Raw genomic sequence first — 23670 nt, 5'->3', positions numbered from 1 at the left:
GCTTTTTGAGGCATGTATTTTAAGGGTATTTGAGTTTGAGACATACAGATTAGTAATGAGACTAAAGGAATGGACTAGACTTGGTGGCGGTGGAGGCAACCCTGAGTTCTTCTTATTCATTCTTAAAATAGTTCATTTGATCATTTCTTTCTTTTTTTTTGATAATGAAGAAAAACAACTCACGAAATGTTTCCCCCCATATCATTTATATTTCTTTGTTTTCGCTATTTTGTCCTATGCGTATGCAAACATTAGCACTCCGTATGTATGAATTCCTGTGTTTGAGAAGGTCTCTGCTCAACGTGAGCCCTAAACGGCATGGCTTGTAGGATTTTAATTTGCTCTGTGCCTGTCTAGCACATATTCTTATAGAAGAAGAATACATTTTTTTGGAATGTTTGATAAGCAGACAGAGCCTAAAATCTGGCACTTTCTCTCTCTGCACCTGAGCTGTTTTATGTACACCTGCTGGATTTCATGGCTTAAAGAAACTTATCTCTGCCTAACCACACTCGTCGCTATTAAGCACTAACCACAGTGGCAAGTGGCATCACATCCACTGCTGTGCACTGAGAGTGCACCAGAATTAATTTCATATCTATATATATTTTTGCCTACGAATGTAAACGTAGTGTCGATAAAGACGAATAGAACGTTTGTCATTCTTAACCTCTTCTGAGTAGCAGCTGTGTTTTCTTGTTCAGGCCGAGGGATTATGATCATTTGTGGTGACACGGACCGATGAGGGTGGAAAACCCATGGAAGCTAGGTCACTGAGGGGAGGAGGGAGGGAGAGACGGAGACCGAGCAGGAGCACAGACACTCATGCACAAAGCCTCTAAATAAGTCCGGGTTTATACAAGTCGAGTATAATCTGAGCCCTAATCTGACATTTTTTACTTGCTGGGTATCGCAGGTGAACTCTTCAGTTGAGGTTACTTTATTTTGGCTTAACCTTCAGCTTTGGGAAAATATTTTGGGAATGGTGAGGTGAGACATGATAGTGGAATGTGTCTGTGTGTATATGTAGGTTCTGATAACCTGGTACGCTATGGCACTCTGGAGAGTCTCGTGAACGATGTGGCTGATGACACGTGGGACAACAGAGCCACGAATAGAATGAGCACCATCCGATTCCTCGATGACGACGATGAACAGGTGAGAGAATTGTGAAATGCTGGACTCTGTATCACCTGATTGAGCTTCCGTGTGTGTGTGCGCGTGTGTGTTAAACTGAAATAACAACTCGGACTATTATTACTATTACTATTATATTACTACTGCTACCATCTAATTTATAAGATTGGTTTTGATGCACGTGTTTACTGTATCATTAATTAAAATGCAAATGTGCAAACGCTTATGTCAGAGTGTCAGAATCCCGAGTTTGAGTGAGGAAACTTTCACGCCTGTGGATTTCGGACATTACGCTGTAGGTTGCCGAGTCAGGATTGTCAGAATTTTTGGAAACCCGACTAAATGAATGAAGTGCATTCAGTAAATAGCAAAATAACGAAGTATATAAACACAAAATCCAATGGCAAGAAATTCCTGACAGTTCATCTTTGTTAATACAGGGAGTGACCCTGGTGGTATGAACCACACTTGGGAACTAATAAAATTAGAATATAAAGCATAAGGTAGCCTTTGAGTACGATAGTTGTCACACGGGTCATGTTTGCTGCGGTCCAAATCCGAGTGCGATTGTTCCCCCCGTTGGTCTGGTTTCAGACTCACTCGAACGCAGGTGCAACAGATATTATGCGCAGCAGTGGACCTCTTCTGTGTCCCACAAATTCCCCTGCCGCTCATGGTACACGTGTTGTGGAGACTACGTCGTAATGATGCCGTCCTCAGCTAAAACGCACACGCAGGTTACTTTACTTCCTGAATAAGTGCGGAACGGAGTACGATTTGCGTTCATATTCACTGGAATCGTGGCTCGGTTCCAAAACAACCGAACTAGGACCACCTCCTTCAGGTAGTCTCAGGTCCGGTACCGCGCTGTGCTTCCCGGTCCACGTGACAGCTTTCACATTACACACAAACCACGCTCAGACTGAGCTGCCAGTGCGAAAGCCCTCTAAGAGTCTGATTTTGGATCCGTAATTAAAGCTATGCCCTTGCTTTAGGGGCTTACTTCGCCTTCAGTCACTGTCGTTGATTATTTATCTGGAACAGCACACCTGTGGTGTTTTATTCTGTACTTGGTGTGGTACACTGAGAGTTGGGAGTAAAGTCATTCAAATGGCCTTGTTCTGTAAACATAGCCCTGTCCTGTTCTGTGATGAATGAATCACTGTTGTAAGAAAAGAGTAGAGCAGAAACCTGTATTGCTATGTGACCGGGACCTGTGAGAATTGTTTAAATGGTTTTCTAATAGTACAGTACAGATTTATACACTCATTGGTATATCCCTGCTCATTCATGCAGTTATCCAATACATGAAATCATGTAGATAAAATGTGGACGTCTTCTCAGGTTCGGCATGTTTTTTTTTTTGTTTTTTTTCCATTTTATGGTAGCCTTCTTCTCGGCTCGACCCAGTCTAGCTATCGAGCTCTCTTTTGATCTCGCTCATCAACAAGCCGTTTCCACTCTTAGTTCCGCCACTCGATGGTTTTTTGCACCATCTTGAATAAACTCAGGAGGCTGTGAAATTCCAAGCAGATCAGTAGCTTCTGAAATACGCAAATACCCGTCTGGCACCAGCAACCATGCCACCGAGTCACCGAGAGCACATTTTCCCCCTATTCAGATGTTTGATGTGAACATTTCCTGAAGCCGTTGATGTATATCTGCATGATTTTATGCACTGTGCTGCTGCCACATGATTGTCTGATTGGATAATTGCACAGCTGTGCAGCTGTACAGGTGTTTGTCTTAAAGTGGCCAGTGAGTGTATGTATAGTGATACTATAGGTTATAAATGCAGAAAATGCACTAAGTTAGCCTTTCTGTTATTAAATACACGGACCTTTTGCCTACACTCATCATTTAGCTTTATTATTATTATTATTATTATTATTATTATTGTTAGCAGAATGTAGTCCAGCTGTTGCCGTGCTAATCACATAGACCCTGTCAGAATAATAACTTGACAACTCGGTGACTCCACAAAAAAAATTAAAGATAACACAGTACAAAACAGACCATAGACCAGCAAATATGTACGCTCAACTATTGCCAGGATTGAATGATTCATCAATAACCGAGTAACAGGACCAGCGTGGGAAAGAAGCCGTTTTATAACGGTGATGGATCGAATGTGATGAATAGCAATAACTAGGTGTCTATAACTATAGCTCGTGTATCTCTATTGATGGTCTTGTTTTCTTTATTTCTTTTCCTCTGTCATAGGGGACGCTGTTGCGACGGGCCACGCCGCACCCCGGAGAGCTGAGGAACATGAAGAAGGTGGTGGAGAATCTCCGCAACGGTCTGAACGCTGCCAAAGGCCTGGACTCCAACAAAAACGAGGTCAATAACACTGTGGACCGAGTGACTACATCTGTGTGACCGCTTTGTTTTCCTCCAAGATGACCCAGTCCCCATCGTGTCTTCCCACAATGCACCTCATCCAGCCTTCTCCCTGTGCTTTTTCTCCCTTGAATGTGACTCTCCTTTCTCTGTGCTGGGTCTGTTCTGTTCTCTCCTTCATCTCCTCAGATCCTGAATCAGGGAAAGACCACCATGATAGGTGCCTTCTTTTTTCTTTTTCTTGTTTATCTTCAGAGCAATAATCCATGGACTGCACAATTTCTTTTTTCTTTTTAAATTTTACAATCCAGCCCTTTTTTTTTTTTTTTTTTTTTAAAGCTTTTTGATTTTTTCCAAACACATACCAAGTTAAAATAAGTAGGTGCACTACATTAAGTCTTATATTAATGCTGACAGAAGCTCCAGTTATATATTTACATTCTATTTTTCATTTTTTGTTTTTTAAACACTGGGTGGATGTTTCTTTTTTCTTTCTTTCTCATGAACATGAACTATAGCGCGGGACTGGGGGCGGAGAAACCAGCGTGAACTAAACTAACGAACCTAAACATGAAACATGACATGAACTATGACTATGAATTGAACCATGAAACTATGAACTGTGACTTTGGTTCTCTATCGTAAGGACACTGAACTAATCTACTACAACTCAATATTCCGCGCTGTGTGCTGGGAGGCGCGCGGTATATATACAAACATAATCAGCCTCGTAATGGCTGAGGGCGATTCAGACACACATGAAACAACAACCAATGACAGAACGGGGAGGAGACATAACAGAAACATAACAAATGCACGTGTCGAAATGTCACAATTGTCAACAAGGGAAAAGCAGGTGCTCGCGCACCTGCTCGTGCACGCGCGCTCACATGCTCCACAGCCGCGCTGCTTAAAGGGGAACTCATGACAGAACTTGGTCGGCCGTGTCGGTAGACTCGGGCTTGAGCAGAACTTGGTCGGCCATATCAGTAGACTTGGGTGTGAGCAGAACTTGGTCGGCCATATCAGTAGACTCGAGCGTGAGCAGAACTTGGTCGGCCGTGTCAGTAGACTTGGGCTTGAGCAGGGCTTGGTTGTCCTGGTTAACAGACACTTGGGACAGTAACTGGGCTTTGCAGTGGATCTGTGGAGCTGAGACCCACTCCTGAACCTCCGGCTGGGGCTCTGATGCTGGGGCCTCCCTGTTGACCCGCTCGGCAGGTGAGCCCACCTCGTGTGTGTCAGGTTCGAGCTCTGAGGTCGCCAGGTTAACCTCAGGCTGGAGCTCCGGAGCTGAGACCTCCCCATAGGTCTCGTGCTGGAGCTCTGAGGCCGCCATGTGGACCTCTGGCTGGAGCTCGGCGGGTGAGACCTCCTCATGGGTCTCAGGTTCGAGCTCTGAGGTCGCCAGGTTCACCTCCGGCTGGGGCTCGGGTGCTGAGACCTCCGACGGGAGCTCCGAGGTCACCCTGTTGACCCTGGGCTGGATCTCTGCACGGGCTCTCCGGTGGAGTTTCTTATGCTCCCGCCAGCTGCTCTTGAAGCATTCATGAGAGCAGTAGAATGCTTCCTGGAGACACAGTTTTTTGCAGGTAGGGCATTGTAGCTTGGTCTCCCTCCTGCAGCCCTCAGACATGCATGTCGGTGCCACCTCCACCACGTTGGCTGGAACCTGAAGCAGATCGGTGGAGGCTGACCTGTCAATCCTCTCATAATAGAGGTTAAAGGGCAGGTCAGGCTGGGGCTGTCCATTGACTCTCCACCCCAGTAAATCCAGACCATGAAGCTGCCCTGGCTGCGTGAACTCCTCCATAAAAAGTTCTGCAAATTGAGTGACATCCTGGAGGGCAGAGGACTCAGTGCTCACCAGCTGCTCCGCCCAGTCACGGGCCGGACCGCAAAACCTGGACACCAAGAACCCGATCCACTGTCTCTTAGTAGGCTTGGGATACGCCAGGCTGCAGAAATATTCCTGGCAGCTGAAGAGGAACTCCAGCGGGTAGCTGCTCAATCCCGCTGTCTCTGGCGGCAGTTCAACGGCGTACCGTTGAGGGAACTGCACGGACAAGAAATGTGAGGTCAGTAATCGGAACGTTTCCCGATAAGGTATTGTCCTGCTACTCCCATTGTAGCGTGATGTCTCCCCTGTCTTCCTGCTGCATCCATGTTACGGCAGAATATTCTGTCACATTTCGTGACGCAACGAAGATAAGGTAGGATGCAAGTGCAGTATGAACAGTTTTATTGAGAGACACACAGGCAGGTAAATCCAAACAGTAATCCACAAACATAATCCAGTAACATGCAAAGTTCAGAGGCCACACCTCCTTCACTTTGACTGAGACACAGGACACGCCTCCTTCACTATGACTGAGACACAAAGGCCACACCTCCTTCACTGGGACGGTCTCATAAGCCACACCCCCTTCAATAGGAATGAGGGATGAACAGTGGTAAAGGAGACATATTTGATAATGTAAGTAGTAATAATCAGAACTCTGTGTGTGTGTGTGTGTGTGTGTGTGTGCAGCCTGTGCTGTCTCTGCCTTGCTGTGTGAGGTGGCAGAATGTGGAGGAAGAGAGATGGAGTTTGATGTTGCACTTGGTCAAGAGGAGCTGACTGAAACAAGCCTACAGCTTACACACCTACTGCCAGCTGGGTATATACCGGTGAGTCAGACCGGTAGCTCCAAAAGTATTGGCACCCATCGTGCAAATGCGCACCACTTATTAAATCATGTCATGATCTTAAACATGCGGGGATTCTGTATAAAACAATATTTTTCTTAAGGAGTGCTTTATTTCCTGCAAACGTATTGGCTCTACTACAGATAACGTTAGTCACCACCTCCCCCACCACCAACAAATCAGGCCCAAAGCATCACTTTACAGATTTCACAATGGCTATCAGGTGCTTTTCCTTATATACAGTCCCCTTTCTTGATGATTTTCAAGGCTGAAAAGTTTAAACGGCCCACGTTGTACTCAATGCTGTTTTAAACTGCTAATATAGAGTTCCTTCTGAAACTATTGGAACAGCCGATTCATTTGTTTGTGCTATACACCAAAAACATTTGGGTTTGAGATCAAACAATGGATATGAGATGAAAGTTCAACTTTTATTTCCTGGAAAAAGGAAATGTATAGGAACAGACAAGTCTTGAAGTAAGTTAAAATAAATAACACTTAATATTTGATGCGCATCCCTTGCTTGCAGTAACTGCATCAAGTGGTATGGCCTGTGTTTCTGCTCTCAAAGTGTCTGAGACCTTCACCCCTACCCTGTGGAGGTTGTTGTTGATGTCACTAACTGTTGTTTTGTTGGGTTCCTTCATAGCTCTCACAATGTTTCTGTCATCAGCTGCTGTTGTTGTCCTTGGCCGATCCATTCGGTGTCTGCTGCTCAGTACACCAGTGGTTTCTTTCTTTTTCAGGATATTCCATATTGTTGTAGTGGCTATGCTCCAATGTTTATACAATGCCTCTGATTCTTTTTCCCTCTTTTCCCAGCTTCAAAATGACTTGCTTTTCTCCCATAGACAGCTCTCTGATCTTCATGTTGGCTTATCCTTTTTAACAACAGATGCAGTCTTCACAGGTGAAACTGAAGGCTAAAACCAAAACTAAGAGTAGATGTTCAGCGCTATTTATTGTTTAAACAGTCAATCTAACAGGCCACACCTGGGTAACACGAAACACCTTTCAGTCACATGTTCCAATATATTTACTCGCCTACAAATTGGCTGGTGTGATACAAAACGTGCTATGTTCTATGTCGGTTATCACATCTACATGTAAATACCAGGAAATAAAAGCTGAAACTCTCGTCTCATATTCATCTTTTGATCTCAAACTCAAATGTCTTCAGTCTACAGAAAAAAAAGAATTGGTCTTGTCGTTCCAGTAGTTTCAGAGGGGACTGTATCTTTCTGTCCATTTAAAAGTTGTTCGTTAATAAGAATCTTTCTCGTTCGAGCAATGGTAACAGTTCCTGTAGTTGTTGTGGCTGAAGTTTTCCCCGCTTCAGAAGTGGTGCTGTGATGGACGGATGATGTTTGTGTGTGTGTGGAAGATTTATATAAATATCTACTTATATAACTATCACAGACTTCCAACCCACAAGCAGACAAAACATTTGATCAGTTCAAAATAAGTCTGAGGCAAAGCAAACTAACAGACAGGCATCACTGCAGTGCCGTGACGCTGTTTTGTCTCAGAGGTTTGTCAGAACTGCTGTGTTCCCCACAATGCAGTGCAGAGTGCCCTAGAAAAAATGTTGACTAAATTCTTAGTGTATACTGACGACTGAGTGTTCTTCAGACTGTTTTCCTCATTATTTAAGTGCATTTCCTAAGTATTCACCCCACTTTCAACTTTCCGACACCCCATCCCCTAACCCCACCCCACACACACACACGTACACATTTTGTAGTGTTACCACCACCATGCTTCACAATGGGGATGTTGTCCTCAGGGTATTGGGTTTCTGTCAAATGGCGGACTCAGTCTCAGATAAGCTTTCCTCACACGTTTTCAGAGTCTCCGACATGTCTTCAGGTAAACTTCACACAGGATATCATACAAGTGTGCCATAAATATGTTTATCCTGTGAACAGCTTCTTCCACGGTTCCATTTGCGATCGCAGAAACGAAAGCAGAATCGAGCAAACGCTGCAATATTCGGAGCAGCTTGCAACGTTTTAAACTTACCGCAGATTTTCTGCAGATCTGGGCCAAGATTTCCTCTTCGATTCATGTCCGTCAACATGAGTAACAGCTAAAAGGTCTCGTTTACCAACAAACATCACCGCGAAAGAGCGCGCAAAACAATTTTGTGTGAAAAACAACGTAAATTTGAAAAAAGCCACCGAAAAATCGAGCATTTTGGGCCGCAATAATCACAATATAAATAAATAAATATATATAATGTATATAAATAATTATAAAAACCCTCCGAAATCCTGTACAGACTGGGTTACAGTGTGTTTCTCTTGTACCAGGTGCTGATGGAGGACCGGCAGAGCGAGGCGGTGTACCTAGAGATCAGTCCTCTTTTCCTCCAGGCCGAGAACAAACACAAACTCTTCCAGTTCTTCTCGCAGTTCCTCTAAGGCTGACGCAGGAGAAACACACGTCTACCCCGCTCTAGGTTTAGTTACAAAATATCTGTGTTTCTGGTAATTCGCTTGGAGCAAGATGTGTTCTTGAACGTGGACCTTTAAAAACTGCATTTGGTTTCTCTCTTTCTTATGAATGTAGTTAGGAAATGTTTGTTGTGGTTTTCAGTTTTGCACTGAAGCTATGAGCCTAATGTGCTGTAGCTAACAAGTAAAGCTTATATCTAGCGGTTTAGCATCATGAAACCTAAAGCATTATGCCTTTACTACTAGCAGCTAAAAATTCTTTATTTGTACAGATAGATTACTAAACCAGTGTGTGATGATTTAAGCGTTCAGTTTCCACACTGTTGACAGTTTAGAGCCTTGTAGCTCTAGTGCAAACTGAAGACTGAGCTCTGAGCTACATGTTGTGTGTTAACTGTGTTAATGTCATTCGATATAATGCTGATGGTAGGCTTTGAGTGAGAATATTGGTATGAGTTTGAGTTGATCAGAGCTGTTAACCAATAAGAGAGCAGGATATTGGTCATTGTATTCAGTTTAATTAGTGAGTGTTTGACAATGTTGGATTGTTAGGAAGTTAACGAGTTCTTCTCTGGTTTCTGTTTGATGAAAATTGTTGCTTTATAACGTTGCTTTGTTTGATTTGGAGAGACGAATACAGGTTTTGTTCTGCACCGTCACTCAATCCGGATCTTTCTTTTTCCACGTTCTCATACATGATGCTGTTAACGATGAGTGACGGAGCTCATGAACCACTGACCCTCCAATCAGCCCCTGATTATCCGCTGGTAATGCCGTCAGCCCTCTCGGGACACCGTAGCAATCCCATAACCCCCCTCTTTCACCCCACACAAGTACATATATAGACACACTCTTTCCACACGCAGCACGGCGAGAGAGATGCTGACGGACAGGGCTGATTACTATAGTGCACCAGGTGCTGAGTAAGATCTCAAGAGACACACACACACAGGTGAACTGCACAAGGACCTCCTGCACACTCGCGGAGAAGGCGATCGATAATGTCGAGAGAGATTCGCAGGTTGGACAACCCACTAATACAGTAGTGTTTCTCCCGAAACATAATCAACAGAGCTCTATCTCCTGGAAGATCACAGCACCTGCACTCTGGACCAATCACTTCTAGTGCACACAAATCTGATTAGGATTTCAGAAACATCTAGACATTGAAGCATTTCAACGGTGAAAGGGATTTATTTTAATTTTTTCCATCCCCGTAGCTCAGATAAAAGTCAGCCAACCGTGCAGGAGTCACACCACTGTGTTTCGGATGAACCCGATCTCCTCGATCTGACACTCCACGACGTGTCCTTTCTGTATTCCTTCTGAATTATAAAGAATCCCCCCACCCCCCCCCATTTGCAGGTGCTGTGACTTCTACTTGTAGGGACCTGTTTATTTTGGTTTTAGCCAAATTACAATATTAATTAAAAACAAACTACACAACATAAGTAGCTGTCTGATGGGTCATGTTTTAGAAGCAGTACAAAGAACTAATCAAATTTAGCACTCAGGTGTAGTCATGAGGTTTGTTTTGATGGAACATTTTATTCAAAAGCTAATTAATTAGAATTTTATGCAAAACATTCCTTTTTTTGTTGGCGGGGGGGGGGGGGGCGGTTGCGAGTTTAAAAGAAATTAGCACTAAGGTGTGTTCAATTGTTGGTTATAAAAGAAACACTTCAGCGGGCAAGATGCGTTTGAGATCTAAACTTGGACCCAAATTAATTCGAAACATAAGCACATGATTATGATTAACACATCAGTGTATACACCAACACACTGTAAACACTCCTGCAACGCTGCAAGGCCACAGACCTTAAAATAAAAATATTTTCGATGTGGTGCGTTAACGATAACGCCTAATCGAAAAGCTTTCTGACTTCGTATTAATTTTGAAGAACGCTGTACTTTGTGTTTCCTCTCTCCGAAAGTAATCTCAAAGGATACGTCTGTACAGATGTTCCTGCCTCAGTAGGAGATAACTCCAGAGCTGTTTTCGGACTCATTTCTCTAATCGCTTAGTTCCGCACGGTCATCAAACAACAGACGTGATGAATGACTTTCTAAACCAGTCATCACCAAGGGCACCTCTTAACGTTTCCGAGGATTTCGGCTCACCAAAACTTATTGCGCCCCTGTCTTTTATGTATATTTACTCAAGGGGATTAAATGAGCCACGGTGTTTCTCCATCACCATGACCAGGTCATATTAGTCTTATAGAGATTCACAAAGTTGGAAAATGGAGAACAAGCCTACGCAGTGTAAGAAACTGGAAACTGAGCTCACCTTTAGAAAGATGGGTGGCTTTCTGAACACGCCCACTCCTGGAGGCGTGCCTGTTAGAAACACGTCGCCTGGGTACAGAGTCACAAACCTGCCTTCAAGACAAATGAACAAAGCTGTACAGAAGACACTAGGGATGCAGTAACAATACAGCAATGTCTCAGTGAACACAGATCTGAACTGCTCACACGTGCAACAGTTTCTCTGCACGGTCACATTACTGCTTAATGTGCTGCACGATTCACTCAGCACAGTATCAGACCTATACCAGTACTGGTATCAATGCATCCCTAGAAGAGTCTGAACATTGAATCTGAACACTGCTGTAAGATCAGGTCAGTGAAATATGTTCACCACCATGCGCTGGATATTTACTGCGAGACCCACACCACCACCTTCTCCGTCTTAAAGATCAGCTGACTGGTGTTGCTGTCCTGAACTACGTCACCGTTTACCAGGCACCGGATCCCCAGATTGTGGACGTCTGATTTAAAAACAGCACATTACAGCTCTGACTCACAGCCTCATGGTTTTTTTTACGTTCACAACAATTTTTAGTTCAGGTTTCCATCTCACCGGCCCCCCACCTACCCTTCAGTGCTTCTGTGTTAACAAGAGCAGGCCCTAGTGGACAGAATGTGTCGAATGTTTTTCCCAGAAGCCACTGCTTGCCGTTCTTCATCTGCCAGTCATGAGCGCTGACCTCACTGGCTACGGTGAAGCCGGCAACGTGACCGCGAGCGTCCTCCTCCTGAGAATAACAGGCATGAGCGCAAGACGCCTCTTTTTTATAGGAATGAATTTCTAATTTGGCATGATTTTTGTCCTCACACCAAACGTAGCCAAGATAAGTTTCATGTCTGCGGTTTGCTTCTTTAGTTTTTGCACTGGAGCTGTGACAATAATGTAGCTAACAGATGGAACAAATAGGAAGTCTCTCTCATGCACATTTTAACAGCTAATATCGATCTTTAGACAACAGGACAGTGTTTTATCATGTTTCAGTCATTTAGTTGTTAGTTATAGACTAAATTTAGTCAGCTAAACCTAATCTAAACCTTAAGGACTGAAAGCTGTTTTGGATATCAGCCAAAAGATTACATATAAGTGAGTCCATGAAGTCTGCCCCACCTCTGAGCACACTCTATGCCCTTCTCTCCCAGCTCCAAGAACTCTCTCATGGTGGACGGCACGGTCTGATCCAACGCCTTCAGGTCGACGACGCCTTTCGTGCTCTCCACACCGACCTTCGCACTGCCCTCGGCTCCCCGCCGGCGGAACTGGACCAGACACATGCTGGCTGAGGTGAGGGTGCGTGTGCCTGAGCCTACAGAAAACACATGACCGAGTCTCCTCAAACTGAGCCACGAGCCCCACACCACTCTCGTCTACCCTCTCTCTCACACACACACAGGGGTGAAGGGTCAGAGAGAGAACCAAGAGGACATCAGGGTCAGAAAAAAGAGAGAAAGATATGAGACTTAGAAAGTGTATGAACGATGTTTTGGATAAATAATTCTGTCGTATTATCAATTCTTTATTCTAATATTTTGAGATACTGGATTTTTGATTTCCAAGAGTTGTACACCGTAATAATGAAGATTAAAACAAAAAAAGGCTTACAACATTTCGCTTTATGTGTAATGAACCTAGAATATATGAAAGTCCCACTTTTTGAATTAAATTACAGGAAAAACAAACTTTTCCACGATTTTTTTAGATGCACCTGTATTTCTCCATCTATGAAACTCACACTGAAGTATGAATTCACTAATCCCATCCATCCATCCATCCATCCATTTTCCATACCACTTATCCTATACAGGGTCGTGGGGAGCCTGGAGCGTATCCCAGGGAACTCGGGGCACACCCTGAACAGGTGCCAACACTTCACAGGGCACAATCACACACACTATGGACAATTTGGAAATGCAAATCAGCCTACAGCACACGTCTTTGGACTAGGAGTGGAAACCGGAGTACCCAGAGGAAACCCCCAGAGCACGGGGAGATCATGCAAGCTCGGTGCACACAGTGCAGAGACGGGATTAGAAGTCCCATACAAAGAGGTGTTTAGCAGTTGGAATGTCCTTCCCTTCACCGATCAATCGGTCTGCTGTTCTTTTCAGGAGGCCACCTACCCCATCAGCACCCTTGCCATGGCTGGCCTCAAAAAAATTCCATGTGCCAGCCCTGAATCCATGCTTGTATAGTTCTGTACTAAACAGGAAGAAGATGCATCATATTCTGGAGCAATTTGATAAACACAGTTTGTACAGGTATTGCATTCTCTGTACATGCATGCTTTCTGTTTTGCATCACAGCATGATTTCTCTGCAAGGGACTCCAAGTTCTTGCATCTGAGAAGATTGAGTTGATTAAGTTTGTCAACAACAGATGACAAATTTTCATGTACGTTACAAAGGCATGTTTGCCTGTCTGAGATGGTTGGATGGAGAATCCAAAATGGATGTACTTGGCAGAAGAGGGAATAAGGGAGATGGCTCAGTGGATTTTCCAGCAGGAATCTCCTATGAAGGTTTTTCAGTGTGTTATTTGAAAAGCGTTTTTGCATTTTGCACTTTCCTTTAGTTATGGTCTGTTTTTTGTCAGCTGTTGAACGACTTGTATCATCCCTAATGAAAAAGCCAACAACGCTCTGATGTAGTTTAGATTGTTTTGTGGTGTATTTCTCCCTTTCGAAAAAAGTTACATTTTCAGCATTTCTCAGACCCTTGCAGAAACGTTTCCTTCAAACACCCAACATTTCTTGAATATATTTCTGGAGCTTGTGTTTTCTCAGGATTTTTCCACATACAATTCTGGATATAATTTGCCTGGTCTTCTCCTGTGTTGCTGTGTGAAATTTCTGTTTTATGTTTTCAACCAGTGCATGATGATGGACTAGAGTTTTGTGCACTGCGTCATTTGCTGGAAGTCTTTGGTGCAACTTTGTTGTTTTGGTGCGAGGAGATTCCAAATCTCACTTCAGTCTTGCGTAACGTTTTCTGTATTTGTCAGTGGTTCATTGTTGAGTATGAAGTAATTTTTTGAGTTTTTGATTCTTTCTGTACAATCTTGAGTATCTCTTTATTGTCTTTCTTCTCCCTGATAGTCGCTGCCTCCAATTAACGATTTGTAAGAAACAGGAAACACATTTCACAAAGTTGAGTACAATGCTGTCTACTTTAATCTCATATACTACCCTGAACATCATCTTCATATTCTTTAGTCGCTCACTGTTGTAACATATTAGATACTTCTCAGTCTTCTAACCGCGATGACTGTGCTTGTGGAGCAGGCTCTGCACCAGGCTCAGGACTTTGTGGTGCGTTACATTGGACTCAGCCGGCTTCTTCCTCATTCTACTCTGCTGCTTGACTTTCCTTCAGTAAGAACGTTTCCTACGCTTCTCTCTTTCTGTCACATCTGATACTGCCTTGACTTTCCCTTGATCTCTTAACTCTCTCCATTTCTGATGGAATCTGAAATCTGAATCTGAAAGCTTCCCTCTTCACAGGATCAGAATCTTACCGAGCCTACTGTTTACCTGCAGCAGATAATCTTGGCATTTTCCTGGAACACACTGCAATTCTTATCTTTACATCTGTTGTTTTGGTTCCTATTAATTCCATTATTAAAACTCATCTGCATTTGGATCCTTTTTCCTTCATCCCTGAGTTTCACCAAGTGTAACCGTTTCCTACTGTCCACTATGTTACCTTTACTGGGTAACACAGTTGACAGGTAACTTAGTTGACATTTTTATAACGTTTGGGGCCTGTACACAACATGGAAGCCTAGAACTACTGAACACATGGTATGTTCAGAAATATATTTTCATAAATATAACATAAGTTTTAGGCAAATTTTCTTGTTACAGTTTGCAGCAATAATAATTGTGTAACACTGCTGACAGTCAATTAATCCTCTCTTGACACCTTTAAACCAATATTAGGGAAAGGAGAGAGGACATGCCTTCTAGTCTTTCAAGCATGTGCTTCTAGAGGAAATTACATCACAATATGCAAATTATGTGAGACTGGGACAATCCATTCATTTTTAAATGGGGTTTTCCTAGTGGATAACTTAGTTGATAATGGTTTTTTGGACACACAAAAATTAAGGTATATAACAATAAACACTTTTTTTTAAGAACACACCCAAATATCTTGATTATCTAAATCTAACTGAAGGCAAAACTATTCAATTAATTTATATTTGAGGTAATTTTCATGCTTAAATGCAGAGTAGAATGAGCAACTTTACAAAATCAGAGAGTTGAATACCAGAGTTGTATGTGATATGAACCTCATTTTTGAATAAAAGTTATGGCTTTTTCCACATGTAGTAGTGTCATTGAGAAAAATGTCATTTTGAACTAGAAAAATAAACATTGGGGATTAATATTAATGAAAATATATCTAAAAATATATATTCCATGGACATGAGATGTACCACAATTATAGAATGACCCCCAAGCTCATGCCTAGAAGTCCACACTTTCTTTCTTTCTTTCTTTCTTTCTTTCTATTTTTGTTGTCCGGTGTCCTGGCGAAAGTCCCCCATTGGCACTTATCTATCTTGGCCCCCTAATAATTTCCATCCCTGAATTGGCTACATCACTCTCCTCTCCACTATTATGGTGTGTGGTGGGCGTTCTGCTGCACTGTGGCTGCTGGCGCATCATCCAGGTGGATGCTACACACTGGTGGTGTTTGAGGAGATTTCCCCCCATAATATATAAAGTGCTTTGAACGCCTAGTGAAGTGCTATAAAAATGTAAGGAATTTTTATTCTTTCTTTCTTTCTTTCTTTCTTTAAGCTTCTTGTAGGCATAGTATTAGGAAATGCATATGTAGGTTTATTTTTGATAATGAGACTCCATAGAATCATTTGGCACTGGTTTGGTCTTGATTGGACAAAAAACCTAGGACTAGTTCGCAAAAGTAGGTTTTACAAAAAACTCCAAGATGGCGGAAAACTTTTATAGGCGGAAATGAAATCGGAGATATACGATTTGTACGTCTGTTCCCAAGGATTCCATACATATAAGACACTGTGTCAGTGTCTGTGACAAACGTTCAAAAGTTATGGGCATTTTTCTAAACATTCTCACTATAGCGCCACCATCTGTCCGATCGGGCCGAAACGTTGTGACTCTGTAGTACTCTGGACTACTACCTTCCCTCAAAGTTTCAGCTCTCTAGGCCTTACGGTTTGGTCTGCACGCTCAGATTTAGGGAATAATAATAATAATAATAATAATAATAATAATAATAATCTTTACAATTACAATAGGGTTTCCGCCCTTCGGGCTGGAACCCCTAATTATGGAATCACTATTCTTAGATGTTCACCTGGATTTTTTTTTTACTTCGTAGCAAATAAACAAAATCACAGATATGACTCAGAACATTTTTTGTTTAATATCTGAACTTTCTGGCTTCATGAACCATACCTCAAATATTTACAAAAGCCAAACGAAAACCAGCACTAACACCTCAACAGAAGAAAACAAGGTCCAAGTCAGGTCATTCATTTTATTTGATATTACTCTCAATATTAATATGTATTTGATATTACTCTCAATATTAATATGTATTTGATATTAATCTCAATATTACTATGTATTTGATATTACTCTCAATATTAATATGTATTTGATATTACTCTCAATATTAATATGTATTTGATATTAATCTCAATATTACTATGTATTTGATATTACTCTCAATATTAATATGTATTTGATATTACTCTCAATATTAATATGTATTTGATATTAATCTCAATATTAATATGTATTTGATATTACTCTCAATGTCTGTTGTTAAGATTTGTTGATAATTTGCTGGTGGATGAGGTGCATTGTGAACATAGAGGCATTTGTAGGCGGTAAACTGCTTCACAGAAAACATTGCTTTACCAAAAAACACTTTGAGGTCATTTTTGTCACGTTTTTGAGGTAACTTATTTTTTTTTAGCGAGTATCGTGTCCTTGTTTGTGTGTGTGAGATTTGTGAATAAAAAGGCTGCTTGAGTCACTTCTCAAGCCGTTAAACTTCTCTCAAAAAATATAAATATGTTTTAAAATAATCCTGAAATTCTCGTCGGCGTTGGCTTACTGAGCGATGAAGAGTCGGTTCAACTGATTCAGTTAATTCATTCAAACCATCGAAGTAGGATAAGCTGCTTTGGTAATGATTCTTTAAATGAACTGATTCAGAATCCTCTTCTTGAATCGTTTGAGTCGTTCTCACTCGGTCAGGGTTGCACGTGTTGGTTGCTTTTCCTGCACGTGTAATCAGCACGTGTTCACAGACCGTAAATCCCGACCCCATGGTAGACACTCGACAGAAATTTCATACTAAAGTAAGTATTTTATATTTTCTGGGTCTAAACAGAGCAGAAGTATTGCTAATGTGTTGTACAGATTCTATTGGACTGGTGAACTGTGTGGATTTGTATATTTAACCCAGTTTAATATGGCCTGCTTTGTTCAGTCAGAGACAAGTAAATCTGTTCTAATGTTCATTTATTTTCCATAGATAAAACACATGTTTGCTTACACATGAATACGTACTTTATGCCTTCAGAATGGTGGAGATTTGTCTCTTGACTATTTTAAATTTGGTTCTCTTCAACAGGTTGTGTTTGAGTTGTGCAGGCTTGTGTCACCTGACTTAAAGAAGGCATTGTTTGAAGGGCTTGATCAGCACCTCCCACGGCTCCTGCAGTTGTACAACACCGAGAGGCAGTGAAATACCCGAAATCCAACATGTGATGACCCGCATTGATCAAGAGGTAAGTCTAATGAACTTTAGTTTGTTCTGCTCCAGAAATGAGCCGATATCCAGCAGAACAGCACTGATAGTTGTGTAATAGACATGCACAGTAGAGCTGTCGTGATTAATAAATAATCTTATAAATGTGATTACTTGATGAACGTAGACAAAACTCTATACATGTGAAATGTTTTGTTGAAGTTCAGATGAATCTCTGATGTACAGAATCTTCAACAGAGTTCTGCAGAAAGATTTTGAATGCCTGTCATTCACCAGAACAAATTTGCAGTTGAACAGTCTGTCTAAAAGAAAAAATCTAAACACACAATATAAAATTCCTGCAGTGTGAATAAAGCCTTTGTATTGCTTTTAGCAAACATGTCTAGTACTCTCGGTTCAATGTACACAATTTACCCCATTTAAATGCATTTTGGAAATTGTTCCACATGGCCTTAAAGTGTGAATATTCACTGCATGCCAAATAAGTAATCAAAGAATGGACTGGATTTTTTTTTCTTCTCTAATGGACCATTAATCACAATTATAAAAGATGATGCATCAGGTACAAAGTATCAGAGCCCCCCCCCCCCCCCCCCACACACTTTTTTTTCCCCCCCACAATGGTTGCATGACTTTTGCTACACCATTTCCACTGTGTGTGTTACAAATCACTTCGAGGTAAAGCACTGCTGCTGCGAAACCCTATTGGATCTGCTCCGTTTTTTAAATTATTGATAATATTATTCAATTTGCGCTCTCTCTCTCTCGGACTCTCTCTCTCTCTCTCTCTCTCTCTCTCTCTCACACACTTCCCAGAGTAAAGAGTGCGAGACATCACAGCGAGAATGCAATTCCAAATCTGTAACGTGTAATTTTACGCTATCAGAAGGAGGGACACGTTCAATCTCAGTCTTTAATTAGATCTCTGGCAACGAAGGGGTGTGTGTGTGTAAAACAATAACATGCATGATGTATATTATGATCAGATCGTATACGTGATTATAAGCAGATTATACCTCTAATCTTATAAGGGGTTAAAAATGGAAACCGAGCTTCGGCACATCAGTAATAATAATAATAAGTGGTATGACGTGATCAGTGGATCGATGAGGCTCTCTCTGAGTCACTCAGCATTTCGTCTTCTCTCCACACCGTCATGTGTCTTTCCTTTTCTCCCGTCCATGGCTCCGAGACGTGCTGACGTTCAGGTCTGGCAGGATGTTCCATGATTGACACCTCCAGGGGAGTCAGGCTGATCGAGTACAAAGTGTTTATATGTGCTAAAGGAAAGAGATCTGGTGGAAAGTCAGAGTTATAGAGTTATAGTGCTGAGAAAAGTCTGTAAAGAAAAAACAAATGTGTTTTTATAAGGTTTTCATTTCTTTGATTCACCCTCGTATATAAATGCACTTGTTCTTACATGTTATCGTTCCTAAAGTAGCTGATAATCAAGGATGGGGTTGTGTGATGCGTTACCATGACCACCTGTTATTGTTATGCGTGTGTACGTAATACGGGAACGCTTTAAGTGACCATTCCCATAATAGTTTATGGTTTCTGAGGCCCTCATTGTATCTGCATTATTATAACGTATTGCACTGGGGAGCTGTTTACCAAACAGTCAGTAAACCCTGCTGGAAGTGTCTTTTTTATTTTATTTTTATTTAATTTTTTTTTTTGCCCCCTATCACTTTCTGTGCGAGGGTGGAGTGAGTGTTTTCAGTCCCGTCTCGGGCTAAACCATCACAGCTCTATTAAAATTGTCATCAAGTCTGAACATTAGAACCCAGCTTCCTTTTTTTTCCAAGAACACACTATATGGCCAAAAGTTTGTGGACACCTGACCATCACACATGTACAGTATACGCTTGTTGAACATCCCATATCATGTTTATGCTGCAATGAAGATTCAGTGAACTGCAGGCTGGTGACTGATTTCAGCACCAAGGACAGCACCAGCTGAGCCCTGAATCACTATGAGAGCCTGAGAGAAACAAGTCTCTCTCTCTCTCTATTTCTTTCTCTTTCTGACTGTCTGATTGTCTTTCCATCTCTCTCTTGATCGGTCTTTGTCTCACTCTCTGTGTATGTGTGTCTCACTGTCGTCTCTATCTTCGGTCTCTCACTTTCTGTCTGTCATTCTCTCTCACTTTCTTTCTGTCTGACTGCCTTTCTGTCTCTATTGATCTGTGCCCCTCTCTCTCACTTTCTATTCTCTCTCACTTTCTATTCTCTCTCACTTTCTTTCTGTCTGACTGCCATTCTGTCTCTATTGATCTGTGCCCCCCCTCTCTCTCTCTCTCTCTCTCTCTCTCTCTCTGGGAGTGCGTGCGTGGGGAGGACAGAGCGCGGTTCTGAGACAAAATCTTTTCAAAATGTTTGGTAAACAGAGCAAATGATGTACTGCACACAATCATACACAAAGACCAATCATACTGTATAAAAGACAGATCTATTACAGAGAATCTGCATCTAGTAAGGGACTTGTATGACCATGCGTATGACTACAAGATTGAAATGGGGTTTTTACCATTAGATCAGGAGAAAGCTTTTGACCAGGTCGAACATGTTTTTCTTTTTAACACCCTAAAGGCTTTTGGTTTTGGTGAAAATTTTATCTCAATGATAAGGCTATTATACTCTGAAGCTACATTTATGGTAAAAGTGGCCGGTAGCTTAAGTACTGCTGTGAAGGCTCAGAGGGGTATCAGGCAGGGCTGCCCCCTGTTGGGCCGACTTTACAGCATAATTATTTAACCCCTGCTATATAAGCTTAGGAAAGAATTAACAGGTCTACAAATCGACACTCTAAACTGTCAACAACCCACCAAATTATCTGCATATGCGGATGATATCACAGTTTTAATTAGAGGTGATGTTAAGGTGGTAAAATACGCTCTGGAGTGTTATGGAAGAGCTTCATCTGCAAAAGTCAACTGGCATAAGAGCGATGCCGTGTGGTCAAGCTGTTAAAAGTCCATCACTTCCTGGCATCATGGACTCTATCAAATATCAACAGATATTAAATGAAAACCTGACTGCCTCTGCCAGAAAGATTAAAATGGGCTGTGGTTGGATCTTCCAGCAGGACAACGATCCAAAAACATACATCAAAATCAACACACAAACGGTTTACTGACCACAAAATCAACAAATGAATAAAACACCACAGAGTTGTTCTAGGAAAATATATTTACTGATGGGGTGGCATGTTCTTCAGCTCAACGTGGAGTTAACAGCACATTCCCAAAGTGTTTTATTCCACTTGCAACACCGCAGCTTGGCAGCACTAACAATTTGTTAAAAAATAAATAAATAAAAATCAGCCATAACATTAAAACCACCTGACTAATGTGCAGGTCCTCCTTGTGCTGCTTAAAACGGCTCTTACTCGTCGAGGCATGGACGCCACAAGACCTCTGAAGGTGTGCTGTGGTTTCTGGCACCAAGACCATAGTTCCTTTAAGTCCTGTAAGATGCAAGGTGGGCCTCCGTGGATCAGACTTGTTTGTCCAGAACATCCCACAGATGCTCAGTTGTATTGAGATCTGGGGAATTTGGTGGCAGTCAACTCCTTGAACTCTGTCATGTTCCTCAAACCATTCCTGAACCATTTTTTGTAGTGTGTCAGGGAACATTAATCGGCTGAAGGAGACCACTGCCATTAGGGAATTTTGTTGCCATGAAGAGGTGTACGTGGTCTGCAACAGTATTGGGGAGGTTGTACGTGTCAAAGTATATTAACATCCACACAAAAGCCAGGACCCAAGGTTTCCGAGCAGAACATTGCCCAGAACATCATACTGCCTCTGCCAGCTTTTGCTCCCCACTCGCATCAGTGAGCCTTGGGCGCCCTTGACCCTGTCCACCAGTTCACCAGTTGTCCTTCCACGGGCCACTTTTGGTAGGTACAAGACCTGCCGTTTTGGCAATGCTCAGACCCAGTTATCTAGACATCACAGTTTGGCCCTTATCGAGGTTGCCTTAGATCCTTACACTTGCCCATTTTTCCCCAACCGTTCGCTTGGTGCCTGATATACCCCACCCCTTCACTGGTGCTGTTGTAATGAGACAATCAAAGTTCTTCACTTCACCTGTCAGTGGTTTTACTGTTGTAGCTGATCGGTGAATAGTTGCATTTAATGTTGTAGAATGAAACACATTCCTGTTCTCACTTGTGTTAGCATGTTGTAACAGCTGTTCTTCCCTCACCTATTGTGTGGTGTGTTTATTTATTTATTTATTTAAAAAAACAAAACTATTATTTTAATATAAAACAAAGCAAAAATGCTGCTTGTCATGTTACCGTTAGGGCCACAAAAATGTCCTCTGTGCTGATGTCTTGGCTGTATCTGAAAACTTGTAGCTTTACCCCTGACTTTTACTGTGTTGACACTGGAGATTCCTTTCAGAAATGCTCCATTAATGTCTCCTAACATAAACCCCACTAGGACTAAGATGATTTAAGCATTGTAGCACCAAACAAAGGTTTCAGTCACTTTTCTGTCTGTAAATTGTCCATCACTGTGTATGGGGCCATAGTCTTGTGTCCTTTATTCATTTCCGTAAATAGTCATCATATTAACCTGTTGACTGGTGTTTATCAGACAGGAAGCCTGTGGTTTCCTACTCTGAACGCTGTTCGAGACATGTCGACTTCAGGAGGCCCCACTCCACCCTTCACCACCCTGTCAGTCACCCACCCAGCCAATCACATCACTCCTGTAGAGCTGCACCGACCAGAGAAACGCAACACCATGAACTAGGGCCTACTGGAGGTATGTTTTTCCATCAAATAAAGGACATAACTACTGGGTTTTCCAAAAGTCTCCATACATAAGGACTATGTTTGCCAGTACCAGGTCGGTTTGTGCCTTCGTCAGTGGACGTGCACCTTCTCGGTTGGTCTGCAACACTTGCAGTCTTTTTTGAATTTGTTAATAGTTTGGAAACTGTGTTGTATGTTTGCTGTGTTCGCCATGTTTCCTGTTAGTCCATCGCAACCTTGCCACAGCTTCCTGATCCAGGCATGAGAATGATTTCAATACATTCTTCTCTTGTCAAAAGCGTTCTTAAAGGCTATCTGGGGGGAAAAAATGAAAGTATGAAAAAAAAACATTTTTTGGAAGACATTTGCTAAAAAAAAGTGTTAATTTCCCCCTTGTATAATTCTGCTTTGTTGCATTGGACGTCTTTGTTTTGTTATATAAGGCGTTGGCTTTATCTCCGTTATAGGCAACTTTGCATAATAACATCATTAGTGCTTTTTTTCCCTACAAGTGAAATGATCGAATGCTTTAATCAGATTGCTGAAGACTCAGAGTGCCGTGTGGTGGTGGTCTCGGGTGCAGGGAAAATCTTCACTGCAGGTACAGCAGTATGATATTTTTTTTTTCGGAATTGGAAATATGCTTTAATTTTTTATGTGGGTTTGCAGTGCTTTTACTCTCATAGCTGTTCATTATTATAATAAGCAATGGCTCCATGTGCTAAAACCACAACACTAAGTGAAGTTCATTTAATTTAACAAGCATCGTTATTCGTTCCTAGTGCAGAATGTATTACACTTCGAGTTTAGCAGTTAATAGTCTTTCTAATTAGGGATGTGCCAGGTATTCGAATACACATTTAACCTTTTGAGGTGCCATTAGTTAAGTCAAGTGGGTTTTTATTGTCATTCCTCTATATAGCTTGTATACACTGGAACAAAGTGACATTCCTTCCGGACCATGATGCAACACAGTTGTGTATTTTGCACTTTATGTAGTCTTGCGTACTGTTCTGTGTGAGATGAGTGCAACACAATAAAAACACAAAACAGCAAATACACAGGACAGTAGCTACACAGGACATGGACTGTAACTGTAAGCTACTGTGTAATGTAGCAGCACATGTAACTGCAGCAATACTGGCAGCAGAAATAGTTCCCTAGTATAGAAGTGAATACTGCAGCTATGTAAAGTCTTACTGG

At 41.9% G+C, this 23670-nt stretch overlaps 1 long non-coding RNA gene across 1 annotated transcript; it reads left to right on the top strand.

Moving 5' to 3' along the window:
- Positions 1 to 686: 686 nt before the first annotated feature.
- Positions 687 to 10429, top strand: LOC128604656 (uncharacterized). Its single transcript, XR_008385241.1, has 3 exons — positions 687 to 5558; positions 6011 to 6150; positions 8481 to 10429. It is a non-coding gene; the product is annotated as an uncharacterized LOC128604656 (long non-coding RNA).
- Positions 10430 to 23670: the final 13241 nt, after the last annotated feature.

This window comes from Ictalurus furcatus, unplaced genomic scaffold (genome assembly GCF_023375685.1).
Source record: "Ictalurus furcatus strain D&B unplaced genomic scaffold, Billie_1.0 scf1, whole genome shotgun sequence".
Taxonomy (NCBI): Eukaryota; Metazoa; Chordata; class Actinopteri; order Siluriformes; family Ictaluridae; genus Ictalurus; species Ictalurus furcatus.
This window is presented reverse-complemented; position numbering and strand designations above follow the sequence as displayed.